Genomic DNA, 13968 nt, shown 5'->3' with positions numbered 1-13968 from the left:
ATGAGAAGTAAGGTTCATCATCTTTCATCTGGCTAAGAGAAATTTGCGTGTCTTTTTCTTCCAACTCTGCCTTCATTTCTCTGGGCTTTCTTTTCTCTATCTTCAGTAACTCTTTTTTATACATTAGAGATTTTTCTCTACTTTTAGGAACTTTTTATACTAAAGTTTTTAATTCTTTGTTTGTGACATATAGTTGTAAATATTTTCCCTGATTTGTCATTTGTCTTTTTCCTTTCTTTACAGTGTGTATATGAGTGTGTGTATTGCCATGCTATGTTTTTAATGTATAATTAAATTTGTCTCTCTTGTCTTATTTCTTGCTACTAGATCTTGAATCATGGTAGAAATATTTTTCCTATTTCTGGTAATAAAGAAATCCATGCATGTGTATTTCTAGTACTTGTATGGATTCTGTTTTTTTTATCTTAAATTTCAGATCCTTTTGGAATTTTTCCTTTTTAATGATATAAGAGATGAATCCAAATTTATCTTTTTCCATATATGTACATATATATACAATTATCTCAGCACTTATATTAGATGCTCTATTATTTTTCCTTTTTTTCTTAATTATATTTTGGTACTTAAGAGAGTTTGCATTTTGATCCAAAGATTAGTTTTATACTAATATTTTTACTAACCATCTTTTTTTTTAAAGATTTTATTTATTTATTCATGAGAGGCATGGAGAGAGAGAGAGGCAGAGACAGAGGCTGAGGGAGAAGGCTCCTGCAAGGAGCCTGATGTGGGACTCCATCCCCAGACCAAGGATCACGCCCTGAGCCGAAAGCAGACGCTCAACCGCTGAGTCATCCAGGCGTCCCTTTTATTCACCATCTTAAGCTCTCTCTCTCTCTCTTTTTTTTTATTATTGTCTAGTGATTCCCCACTATAAATATATTGAAAATGGATTACTACCATTCTTTTCCTCCCCCTTCTTTCCCAGAATCTTGTTTGAAGTACTATCCTTTCACTGTTAATTAACAACTATAAAAGAATCAGCAGTCTTCTACTTCTCATATGCTGTCTCCATCCTTTTCCCTGCCCCATTTTTGATAGTTGTTCTCTACTTGCATTATTTCTCCCAGCATCTTTCTACTTTTATGAATGAATTTAGAGAGGTTCAAAAATAAGGCTGCCTCAAAGGCCATTTTTCCAGGACTCTCCTCTGTTTATTCTTAAAAAAAAAAAAAAAATATTTATTTATTTGAGAGAGAGTGAGAGCACAGGCACACAAGCCAGGGAAGAGGCAGAGGGAGAGGGAGAAGAAGCAGACTCTCCGCTGAGCAGAGAGCACATGGGCTTCATCTCAAGACCCTGGGATCATGACCTTGAGCTGAAGGCAGATGCATAACTGACTGAGACCTCCAGGTGCCCCTATTTATTCTTTCTTGACCAATTTCTTTCTTCTTATCCTTCTTTTTTTTTCTTCTTCTTCTCTAGGTCAGCATTTCTCAGAGGATCAGGTTTGGAAATGTATGGAGGTGTTTTGGTGGCCGTGGTTATTAGGGAGCCCTATAGATATTTAAAGGACAGAGGCCAGGCACGCTCGACAGTCTGTAAGGCATAGAACAGTGCCATATGACAAAGAACTGTTCAATTTCCCACATTTGTCCATTTCCATGACTTTTAAATGTCCTATTGGATACTTATCTGAGTAAAAGAAAAAAGCTGATAATTTTTAAGCTTAAAATCTAACTCTGTATAATGTATAAATTCAAAGTATTTTTTGTGCAATATCATTTCAATACATACTGAATTTCTAGGAAAGCAACTACCATGTAACTCAAAAGAAGTTTTGTTTGGAACTGTGCCAAGAGTTTTTCATCATTTAAGAAACTTGTGTTGCTGATGGCAATGCCACTCACAGTGTTTGAGTAGCCAAGTACAACCAGCTTGTATCCAGCACATTTGGTTTTTTTTTGTTGTTTTTTTTGTTTTGTTTTGTTTTGTTTTGTTTTGTTTTGTTTTATCCAGCACATTTGTGACTGCTGCATTCACAACAATTATCCACAAAAATGCATCTGACTACCTCATTTTGTTTTCTGGTACAGTCATTGTCCCAAATTTACATATTGAAATATATATTATTTTATAATAAGTTAGTGTATTTACTTGTTCTTTTTAACTGGGGCATGTTATTTTTTTTAAGATTTTATTTATGTTAGAGACAGAGAGAGCATGGGAGCAGTAGGAGGGGCAGAGGGAGGAAAGAAAGGAACCTCAAGCAGACTCCCTGCTGAATGCAGAGCCCATCTCAGGCCTCAATCCCAGGACCCAGAGATCATGACCTGAACCAAAATCAAGGGCCTTAACTTAACAAACTGAGTGACCCAACTGGGGCATATTATTGATTTTAAAAAATGATGGATGAAATTCCATTTCAAGATAGTAAATAACTACAAAATATGTGTTTTCATATACATCAAGCAGTAAGTCTAGTATTGAGAACTAGAAATTTGGACGGTCCTGAAAGCCAAAGAACAATAAGGAGGTGGTACCTTTGAACATCAACATCCACAAATGTGATGACCCAGAAGTAGAGACTGCATAGGACTCTGAGAGGGAGCTTCCTGTCCCTATTCTTGGCAGAGGCAAAGCCCTTTAAAGAGTGATGCTCACAGAGAAATTTGCTCTCAACCTACTGCTTGTAGAAGAGTGAGGGAAAAATGAAATAATGACATAGAAAATGTTAAGGAGCAATTGTAAACCAGATAAGCATAGATTACACACCAGCTGGACAATCACTGGCCAAGTGATGTCATGTCTTTATTTATGGAATGCTATAAGCCAGATTTCATTTACCCAGTAAAGCTAACAGTCTTTACCAAACATGTGGTTGTACATGGCATGTGTTAGATACCGTATAAGAAAAATGAAATGGACAAAATTACGTTTGTACCAGCTCTTCGGCAGTCACATTTCTCCAAGGTCTGAACCTGACAGTGTTTAGCTAATAATATGACTGCTTCTTGATCTGTAATTCTAGATTGCATGACGGCAAGACTTAGCAACACCAAGCTAATCTGATTTCAACTCCTTTTGTTGGCTTCCAGGCTGATGTTGCTCAGTTTCAGTCATCCTCCCTGGGTCACAGACAAAAAAAAAAAAAACATTGAGCCAACCCAGTGGGATAGTGGGAGGCTTCGACTGATAAAAATGCTGTAAGATTCCAGTCACGAATGGCTCATAAGTAGAGTGTGATGTTGTTGGTAAGTGGAGTCATCAGTGATGGATTACCAGTTTACATTTACTGTGTGATTCCAGTTGGTGGATCCCAAAGGACAGCCCGTTTTCAATAGGCCTTTGCCCTTGGTAGCAACACAGTCCATTCACTTTATGATCTCCTCATTGTTGTCTGACAGCTAAAATTTATATGATCCAAACTCCTTGAAATACATGCCTAACTTACATTCAGAAAAATATTTCCAGTACTTCAGTGGTTTGCAATGAAATAGTTCTCCATTCTTGGAGCGATATTTTTAGTTACAATATGTGGAATATTGGATATTGCATATGTGTATGTGTGTATCTTCAGGACAATTAGCCTCTTAAGCAAAGGAGCTTGCATTTATTTCTGTATCTCCATCACTTGGCATTGTAGATGTTCACTAAGTGTTTGTCGAATTGAATTAAATGTAGAATTAATTTGTAAGTTGAAAGCAATAAAGTCTATAGAAAACATTAGCAATGTGGGCAGAGATAGTACCTCGAGCCAATTATCCATTTAACAAGTATCTGAGACTGACTGTCTTCTGTCTTGTTTAATTCACTTTCATCTGGAAGCTCTTGGTTGTAGCTGCCAAAATGTATCCTAACTAATACAGATTTACGTGTCAAACATTACGGTCATATGCATTAATTTTTTAGACTATCACAGTTATCCAGTAAGATAAGCGACTTGTACATTATCCTTAAATTGCCTAAACAGTAAGAGATTTACCTAAATCTCTAGTGACTGAGTGAGCTTAGACAAATCCAGTTCCCCATATTCCTTCCTTCCCTTGGAAAGATAAATTCTGCTTCCTATTATCACACTCTCTCAGGTCAAGATCCCATCTTCTTAACTCTGCATCTAGATCCCTGCTTGTCCAGATACCTCATCCTGCTGCCAGCACCCCCACTCTGGGGAGAAGCACATGTGTCCAAGAGAGTCATGTCTACTTCTTTACAATACAAGCCAAAAGGTCTGGTTAAAGATAGGCTCTTTTTTTTTCTTAATCCAGAGGTCTTAGCATATGTATAGAACCAAACTATTAAGTGGGAAGATCAATGGAATAGTCATTGATGTCTGTAGGGGAGAGGAATTCACAAACACTGCACCAGGTACTTTATAAAGGGCATCACATTTTGTGTTCAAGTGAGCCCCATAAAGCTGTTGTATTACAAATGATAAAACCAATGGGTTAAGATTCTTGCTTGAGATCACAAAATATCAATTGATAGTCAATATCTTATCCTCTTACTCTTTTATTACTTTCTTTTTGTTCACTTTTAATTTTCAATATATTTATCCGTTTTTAATCCTTAATTTTTTTGTGAATTTGTCAAGGAAAAGTGACCCAATAAAATATTCAATAGAACTAAAATAAATACTGATAAACAAGAAAATATCTGACTCCCCCCACTCCTCCTGCCCACACATACACATTTCCTGAGTTGAAATATCATATCCAGGCATAATAACTTTGAAAGGCCCTACACCTGCATAAAGATCTTCTTTTCATGTTCTCCCACCCCATCCTCCAACTTCCTGGTTTAGAGTATCTCTGTCATTACCTTGTTATCTTTCTTATCTATAATATTCTGATAAGGACCCAGACTCCCTTGATATATAAAATTTAGGTAACCTGGCAATACAATGAAAAATCCAGAAAATCTGTAACTTGACTTGGTGGGACTATGAAGCATAGTTATCAGAAAGTAAACTCCCCAGAAAAGAAATGTTGCAAAGACATCCCCTATTACATTTATTTTGTGAAAAAGGAGACCAGCAGGAAGGGAAGAGGTGCAGAAACCACACCAGCTCAGGAGCTTTGAGGTCTGGGATTAGGTGGCACGTGTTGGGCGGGGAAACTAAATTAGGAATGGCTCTCAGAATCCAGTCTGGGGGCCTTGTGAAGGATCTTCTGTTGGTTATTAAGTGTATAATATTTGAGTGTCCACAGCAACTGCTGTCAATGTCAGTATACCCAGAGAGTGCATTAAGGTTCCAGACTCCCAGGACCCACTGATTGCGATGTGACCACTTCCTAAGAAGTTCCTCTTCTTAACTCATTCACACTAAAGTATCTGCCTTGCAGGCTCCTGGATGACTCAGTTGATAAAACTTCCCGACTCTTGATTTCGGCTTAGCTCATGAGGTCATGATCTCAGGGACCTGAGATCTAGCCCTGCATCAGGCTCTGTGCTCAAAAGTAAATTAATTAATTAAATAAAAAAAATAAAATGCCTGCCTTCAACGGTCATAGCTTTTTTGGTCTTGATACAAAAACCAGCTGTAGAAACAATATCCAATGAACATGATACTATATAAAATTCATGTCAGCTAGAACTGCCACCTATTTCTAGCCTTTTAGAGTCACCCTTACCTTTAATCATAAAATGTAAATGGCTAAATCTCCCTAACATAGAAATGGGGAACTAATGTCTGCCCCACCATATCTCTCAGTATTGACAGGAATGTCTGTTTCAAAGTGCCGGGGTTTCAACTAAGCCACCTCTTGGGCTGGTTTCTTGATCTTTCTTCTAACGTGCCACTCGATCTCTTGTGAGTTCAAGCCCCACGTTGAGAGATTACTTTAAACAAACAAACAAACATTAAATTTCACACCTGAGGAAAGTGCCTTACTTGCTTCACCCTCATTCTGGTCCTGCTAACCACCCATCACCTCAGCCCTTCACTGTTCTACACCAGCATGCTCAAATTTATGGTATGTTGAAGGGCATGGGAGACTATATCAGGAATGACAAGGAGTCATTCAGTAGGTGTGAGGTGGGTCTTAGGGATCTGAATTTTTAATAATCATTGTTGTGAGTTGAATTGCACCCTCCAAAAAATTATATCGAAGTCCTAACCCCTGCTACCTAGGAATGTAATCTCACCTAGAAATAGGGTCTTTGCAGATACAATCAAGATGCAAGTTAAAGTCAGGTAATACTGGAACAGGTGGACCTATAATCCAATATAAGAAGAAGAGAGACACAGACGTAAACACACACACACACACACACACACACACACACACACACAAGATATCAGCACGATTGCCTAGGGATAAAGGCCCCATGATGATGGAGGTAGAGATTGGAGTCTCAGCTGCAGGCTAAGGAACGCCAAAGAGTCCTGGTGACCACCAGAAGCTAGAAGAAAGATCATGGTCTTACTGATATCTTAATGAAGACTTGTAGCCTCTAGACTGTGGGCAAATATATTTCTATTGCTTTAAGCCACTCAGTTTGTGGTACTTTGTTATGGCAGCCCTAATAAATGAATACAATCACTTACCTCCTTTAGTAATCTTGATGTGAATAGTCCATAGACTAAAGTTTGGTCTAACTCCAAATTTGTCCTAGAGTGTCTCTGGAAATGCATAATTCTTCTTGTTTTCTTAATTAAGAAGAGAAATTTCATATTCCCTGTCTTATTTCTCTACCTGAGCATAACTGTGACTCTTTGACCATAAGTCAGACCATAACTCAAGCTCTATGGGCTGGGTTGAGATTTGAACACTGGTCCTCCTGTCTCTTTAGTTTGTTTCCTTTCTACTACACTGCACACTTTTGCTTTCCCTCATCTGTATGAGACCTCCCCAAAAGCATGCTAGAAGGATTTGTCCTGTTTAGAAATAATTTTCATAGCTTATTCATAACTTTCTGTAATCTCCTTGTGTTGAACAGCCATGAGGCATGGAAATTATTCCAATAGAAATAAAAACAGTCAAAGATTATCTCCTCTCAAAAGTATGCAAACAGTTTTATATATAGTTTTAGAGATTGTGACTGTTACCCAAAGAAGCTCCATATTGACCACACAAGTAAATCTTTTTCTTTTCATACATTTCTGGGAAATAAGGCATTTGCAGAGATTAATTGGTATCCTGTATGTAGAAGGCTTTCCCTTACAAATTTCTGTAAGTTGGGCTGCAGAGTTTTGGATGAGGCAGAAGTGAAGACACATTGGTACAAGGATGTGGGCTGAGGTATAATTAGTGAGCACCATCACTTCCACCTCCACATTTGCCTGCCAGGGATCAGGGAAGAGTTAAAGGCAGCAGGGAATGCAGCTTCCCTGAGCTCAGCACACCTTATGAACTCACATTCATAGAGGGGTCAGGAAGATGGGCTCCTGCTTTTTCTCAGCCTTCCATGGAACACCAGGAAAATTTTACATAACATTCTCTTTTCCTCCTCCAGAGGAATAAAGAAGAAAAATAAAATTGAGGTCAGGGACCTTTGTCTTCAATCCTAAATCATTCATCCATCCCAAAATCATTGCTTTAATTCAGAAACGTGGAAGAGGTTATAAAGATGAGAACATAAAGTCCCTTCTCTCTTGTTTTTGACACCCAAGTTGGGGAAATAACCACACACACAACTAGCAAAATTGATATTTACAGTAACAGAGGCATAAGAAAAAATGCAGTGGGAGGTAGCTTGGAGGGAGGCGCCCGAGAAGGCATCACAAAAGGGGTGACTTGAATGTAAATCTGAAAATGAGTAAGAATCTGAAGAGCCCAGAAGTTGAGGGATGAAAGAAAACGGAGGCAGTTTAAAGCAGGACTGTCCAATAGAACTTTCTGTGATGATTAAAATGTTATTTATTTGCACTCTTCAGTGCATATGACCAGGGGACACTTGAAAATGTGGACAGTGTGACCAAGGAATTGCATGCTTAATTTTATTAATCTTAATTAGTTTGTAATTAACTTCAAATTACTAGTGGATACCTTCCTGAACATCATATCTTTAGATAATAGAAACAGTGTTGCAAAAGCACAGACAACTGGAAGCTTGGCACATTGTCACAGATTAGCAGGTACTTAAGGGGGCAGGTTCTTGGATTCCAACAGAAATGGTGGAAAGTGGGAAATGATGGAGCTGGAAACATTGGTTGGGGCTGCATTACAAATGGCCTTATAGGGGGGTCCCTGGGTGGCTCAGCGGTTTGGCGCCTGCCTTTGGCCCAGGGCGTGATCCTGAGATCCTGGGGTGGAGTCCCGCGTCGGGCTCCTGCATGGGGCCTGCTTCTCCCTCTGCCTGTGTCTCTGCCTTTCTCTCTCTCTCTGTGTGTCTATCGTGAATAAATAAAATCTTAAAAAAAAAAAAGGCCTTATATACCAGGATCATACCAAAGATGTTGGACTTTATCCTTTGGATATGAAATATCCTGGGAACATTTTTGAACAAGAGAATGATATGGTAAAATGATAATTGTACTGACTTCGGTTGGCATTTATAAGCCTTTGGTATTTGGAGTCATGATGACTAATGTAGGTTGAGTGGGGGCTGGGACCTACTTGCATTGTGGACATTTCTCCCTCCCCAGTGACAGATCTGGGATTTCAAAAAGAATAGTGAAATTTATAAGCAATAGTTTTGCTCCCAGGTACTTCTCTCAGTGTTCTTATAAGCTCTTAAATAATTACACTATGTGGTAAAAATCTTATTCAAGTGTTTTCCTAGGATATAAATCTCTTAATAACATAGTGGGAATAGATTTATTAGTATAGGGAACTGTTCTACCATTGGTTTCATCTCTAACCCTTACACAGCACCTGGCACCCAAGTACTCATGTGTCTTAATACTAAATATGAGTTGTTTCATGGGTTATGGAAAGAATATTTTAAATTAATAATCACTCTTCTCTCTTTCAAAATTAGTCTATTACTGGCCTTATCTTGGCTATATTTTCTAGCTCTCCGCTTAGAAGAACAAGTTATGGGTATAAAATGAAGTAGCAAACATGATTTGGAATAAATCTGTCACAAATAAAAGCTTTATAACAGTGCCCAAGGCAGAGACTCTGGAACCAGGCTGCTCCAGACTACTCTAGACTGCTCCGGATCCCTGTCTGCTACCTCCAGTGATATGCACACTGATCAGTTATGCAACCATTCTCTGCATTGGCTTTCTGAGGTGGACATAACTGCATTTACACAGCTGTTCCAAGAATTATATGAGTTAACATACCAAGAGTTAGTTTAGTTCTTGATTCATAGTAAATGCTTAATACATGCTACCCATTGTTATTATAAATCTAAGTTTTCTTTGGTGCCTTTTCTGATTGTGGCTTCCAAGGATCCTAAGAGAAACCCTGGATTTGTCATTACAATAAAAAAAAGGTCATTTGGGCCATCCCGTCTTGTGTTACAGGCAAAGAACATGAGCATAAAGCACAGCAAGCACACCTCAGATTAGATTTAAAGGAAGAGCCTCCTGATAATGATGATTTTTACGTTTAACTTACTTCCCAAGAAACAACATAGTTACTTCCTACTTCCTACAAAAAATTTTAAAAATGAAATGAAATGAGGGCACCTAGGTGGTTCAGTTGGTTAAGGTCTGACTCTTGGTTTTGACTCAGGTCATGATCTCATGGTTGTGAGATTGAGCTCTGTGTCAGGCTCCTCACTAGGCCTGGAGCCTTCTTAACACTCTCTCCTCATCTCCCTCTGCTGCTCTGCCCAATCCCCTCACCTCAACACCTCCCCTACCCCTGCTCTTGCACATGTGTGTCTTCTTTCTCTCTCTTAAAAAAAAAAAAAATGACATTTCACAGGTCAGAATATTCTGGAATCAAGTGGCATGTGATCTCTTGCAGTTTTCTTTAGGGACAAGAAAGATTCTTGGTTGGTTGGTTTGGGTGTAGACAGAGACAGGCTGCACATGGTGAGAGGGACATGTCCTGCATCTGGGTTCCCCCTCTACTGCTGGTTGGATTAACACACCACCTAACAAGTAAGTGGAGCAGGCTGAAATATTTTTGCAAATCTTTTAGAAAGTAAAATTAGTGAACTGATAATGAATTTCATGTGTTTTGAAAGTAAGGAGGATGAAAACGTCAAAATTGAAACTGAACTTTCTGCTGAGGCAACCATGTGGGATCATTCATGGAATTCAACTACACTTTATTCATTCAACAACGAGGTACTGAGTGCCCACTAAATTCCTGCCCCTGTTCTGCTGAAGCTAAAGCAGCAGGGAGTGTTTCAAAGACCTTACTGTTATTAAGCTTGCATGCAAGGTAGGGAAACAGATCATAAATGAGCTCCATTTAAGACCTATCAAGTTAAAGGTATCTGTTAAAGCTCAATGTGGAAATGTCCAGATAGTTTAAAGTTAGAAGAGAGATGGGTTGTAGACAGAGATTGGGAATCATCAGCATATAAATGGTTCCTGAGGTGGTGGGAGAAAGACTCCCCAGAGAGACAACAGAAGGCTAGAACTCTGAGGAACTCCAATACGTGAAGGAAGAGACATTTCCTAAGGAAATGAGGGAAGATAAAGACAGAGAAATAGATGCAAATTCAGGAGTGCAGGGAACCCTGGAGGGGGGCTTAAAAGAGGGGATTAGCCAACGGCATCAGGCACTACCAAGAAGCCAAGGACAAGGGGATCCTGGGCTCACTCAGTTGGAAAGGGAGGAAGCCAAGCTGCAGTGGGAAGAATGATGGCTCAGAAGTAAGTTGGAGGAAACTGTACATGTAGACATCTCTCCCAGGAAATATGGTTTTGAACAGGAAAAATCATAGGGCTGTACACATTTAAGTGTCCTGAGGAGAATGAGTAAAAAGAGAAATTACAGTACGGGACAGAAAAGGAATCATTGGCCAGCAAAAATTCAGAGGAGGAGAGGTTTCAGAGCAGAGAATGAGGGACCGAGCCTGGACATGGTCAAAGAAACATGTTCATTGTAAGAGAAGAGAAGGAAGAAGGAGGTAGGATTCATGTGTGGCAGAAAACGAAAGACAAACCTGGAGAGGTAGGCCAGGACTTTCTACTCCGTGCTCTCTTTGGGCTTCCTCTTGTAGGAGATGCGGATCCTCTGAAGGTTTGGAGCAAGGAGATGCATGTGCAGGTTTGTCTTGCATTAACCTGCCAGCAGAATGAAGAATGCATTTGAGGGGATCAAGACTTGAAATGAGCTGACAAATTTGGGAGGACTCTGTAGTAATCTGAAAGTTGCAAAGATCCTGAGCCATGGTGTCACAGTAAGAGATGGGAAAGCGTGTTTGGAGTCAAATTGGTCAAAGTTGATGATTAATGGGGTGTCACGAGTAGAAGGGAAGGAAATCAAGAATGATCTTCAGATACCTGGCAGGTTCATGATAGAGTCATTAACAAATGACAGAAATTTCATGAAGAGAAGGTGTAGGGAGACAGTGTATTGCAGAGTGGACGTGGTGAACAGTGTGTGCATAAAATATCCAGTGGAGATGTCCCGCAGATGGATGGAGCTGAGGCTCAGGAGAGGGAGCTGGGCTAGAGGCATGTTTACTCACAGTAATACTTGCCAATATTTATTTAGGCTTGACTCAGTGCTGGTGCTTTACTCTGTCTTAATCTTCCATCAAGTCTGTGAGGCTGCTATTAGAATTCCCACTGTATAGATGAGGCATCTTTTCTTTAATCACTGAGGTAATAAGTGGCAAAATCATGATTCAAGACCTGCTGAGAAGTCATCAGTGTCCAGGTACTAAATGAAGCCACAGGCACAGGAGATTGCCCAAGGATAGTGCGTAGGGTAAGTGAAGGGAGCAAGCACTCCTGTGTGAATAATAAATTTTAGAGTGAACGGAAGAAGAGACTAAGCCAGTAACAAAGAAAGATTGCCCGCTTACTGGAATATGGCAGACAATTTTGTGCCTCGCTCTGCTTGCTGCACACCCATCCTAACTCAATATTCTAATGTACACTCTGCACATATGCAGACCGCACGGATCCTTGGTTGCAGCAAAAGTAAATTTTACACGTTAATTAAAGTTTGGCTACACAACTTTGAAGGTGACAAGATGCATCTTTGCCTCGGAGAAGCAGTTGAGAACGAGAGCTCTTTGCCTGCTTTTGGACCTTGGAAGTGTGACATCTGGCTCCAAGTAGTCCTGGCACACAGCCAGGCTCCAAGCTCGAGGAGCCTATTTCCATCCCAACCCTTCACTGGACTCAGAATCTCCTTGTGAGTTCTGTTGCACCAGGAAAGAGACCTGTCCTGTAACTACTCTCTGAGCAGCCACGGCCACGAGGAGCAACTCAGCCATTCTTTCCAGTGATTTCCTTTGCCAGTGCATTAGTTTTTCCTTGTAATTAGAAAGGTTATTGCTGTTATGTCTCATGCTCTGTGAGAATATTCACTGCCATCCCTGAATTATAATCAGTTGTTGAAAACGGCGTTATAAGCAGCTCTCTGCTGCCCTTGCCTCAGAGAGAACCGCAATGCACCAAGTGAATATGAATGAGTTTGAGCTCTGATGGATTTCCTTTGGATAAGTAGGGCCTCTTGCCAAGTGACAACTCAAGAATTGCTGGGAATATTGCAGAATTCCAGTCTGGTCCCACCTGACCGTTGTCCTAACCGGGCTGATTGATAGTTTGACTTACAGAGCAGCTCAGCAGTTTCACGAAACACAAAAGGCACCAAACCTTGTGACTCTGTGTTCTGTGGACCTGGAATGGCTTCATAAATCAGACATGCTTGCTTCCAATAGCTCCCAGCAGAGGAAAAAAGGGGGAAAACAGATACTGCAAGCATACAGGCTGTCCTGTAAGTGTCTTAAAATGGTAGCAGTATCTTTTTGAAATGTACACACTCCTATGCACAGACTACCAAGCATGAAAAAAAAGGAGTCAGGGTTATTTTCTTTCCTTTTTTTCCTTAACAAGGTAGACTTTTTATTTCAGGGTGATCTGTTTCTCCCATCCTTTTGTGATGAAGCACAGGAAAAGAGATCTTCTTCTTCTTAAGTTACCCCCACAAGCTTGCCCTGTGGCCTGCATGTTAGTGGGTATTGAAGTCTGTGAGTAGCAGAGATCCAGAAAGGCACGTGGTTGCAGTCACCCTGGCGTGAGGCTGGACCACAGCTGCATGCTTGTGATGTGGCTGGCAGCCATCACTTAAATGGAGTGTAGCTGATTGGCAAGTTGAAAATCTTTTAAGACAGAGTGGGTTTTATGGCAAGATTGGTATCTGATTGTACTTTTACTTTATTGGTACATCTAATGTAATGCCACTAAGGTAGACACACTTAACTCAGGAAAACTTTGAAGAGCTTCTCTCCTTTCTTTATTGATGTCAATTTAAACCTACTAAAGAGAGGAAGATGGAAAAATTAGTCCTGACTGAGCCTTCTACCCTAGATATCCCCTGCCTTTTCTCCTCTGAACATTCAAATGACCGTACCCATCAATTCCTCAGGGACCATTTCTGAACTTTTAAATCTTAGTCTACCTACCACCCTTTTCTGATTATTGAACATCTTAAGGCATTTGCATTTTCTTTCCCTGTGCTTTGTTTACTTGTGTCAATGTACATGGTATTTTCAAGAGAAATTGTATAGCAGATTGTGTTAATGGGCACATGTGTATATACAAAACATAGATAGGTGTGTGTGCATGTCATATAGAACAAGCACAAATGTACTTATAGAAGAACACATTTAACTTTACAAGACATTAGAGCTTACTGGTTCTGTTCATTTTGCCACAGTAAGGTTAGATTGGTAATATCATCTCGGATTAGATGGAGAGTGCATAGGCTATGTCTGTATAATACGAAAATACCCAATCAGTTCAGAAAGAAAAAAATGAATTACCTGGTTATATTTATTTTTATATTTTTTTACCTGGTTGTATTTATCTAGGACAAAAAAAAATGATTTGATTCTAATATTCACTTTTCAGCTATTCAATATCTTAAAGTAACTTAAAATGAGTTTATGTTATGGTTCAGGGCTCAATAAACTCACGTG

The sequence above is a fragment of the Canis lupus genome, chromosome 5 (assembly GCF_003254725.2).
Source record: "Canis lupus dingo isolate Sandy chromosome 5, ASM325472v2, whole genome shotgun sequence".
NCBI classification, from domain to species: domain Eukaryota; kingdom Metazoa; phylum Chordata; class Mammalia; order Carnivora; family Canidae; genus Canis; species Canis lupus.
The sequence above is the reverse complement of the archived record's forward strand: the minus strand, read 5'-3'. Positions refer to the sequence as shown.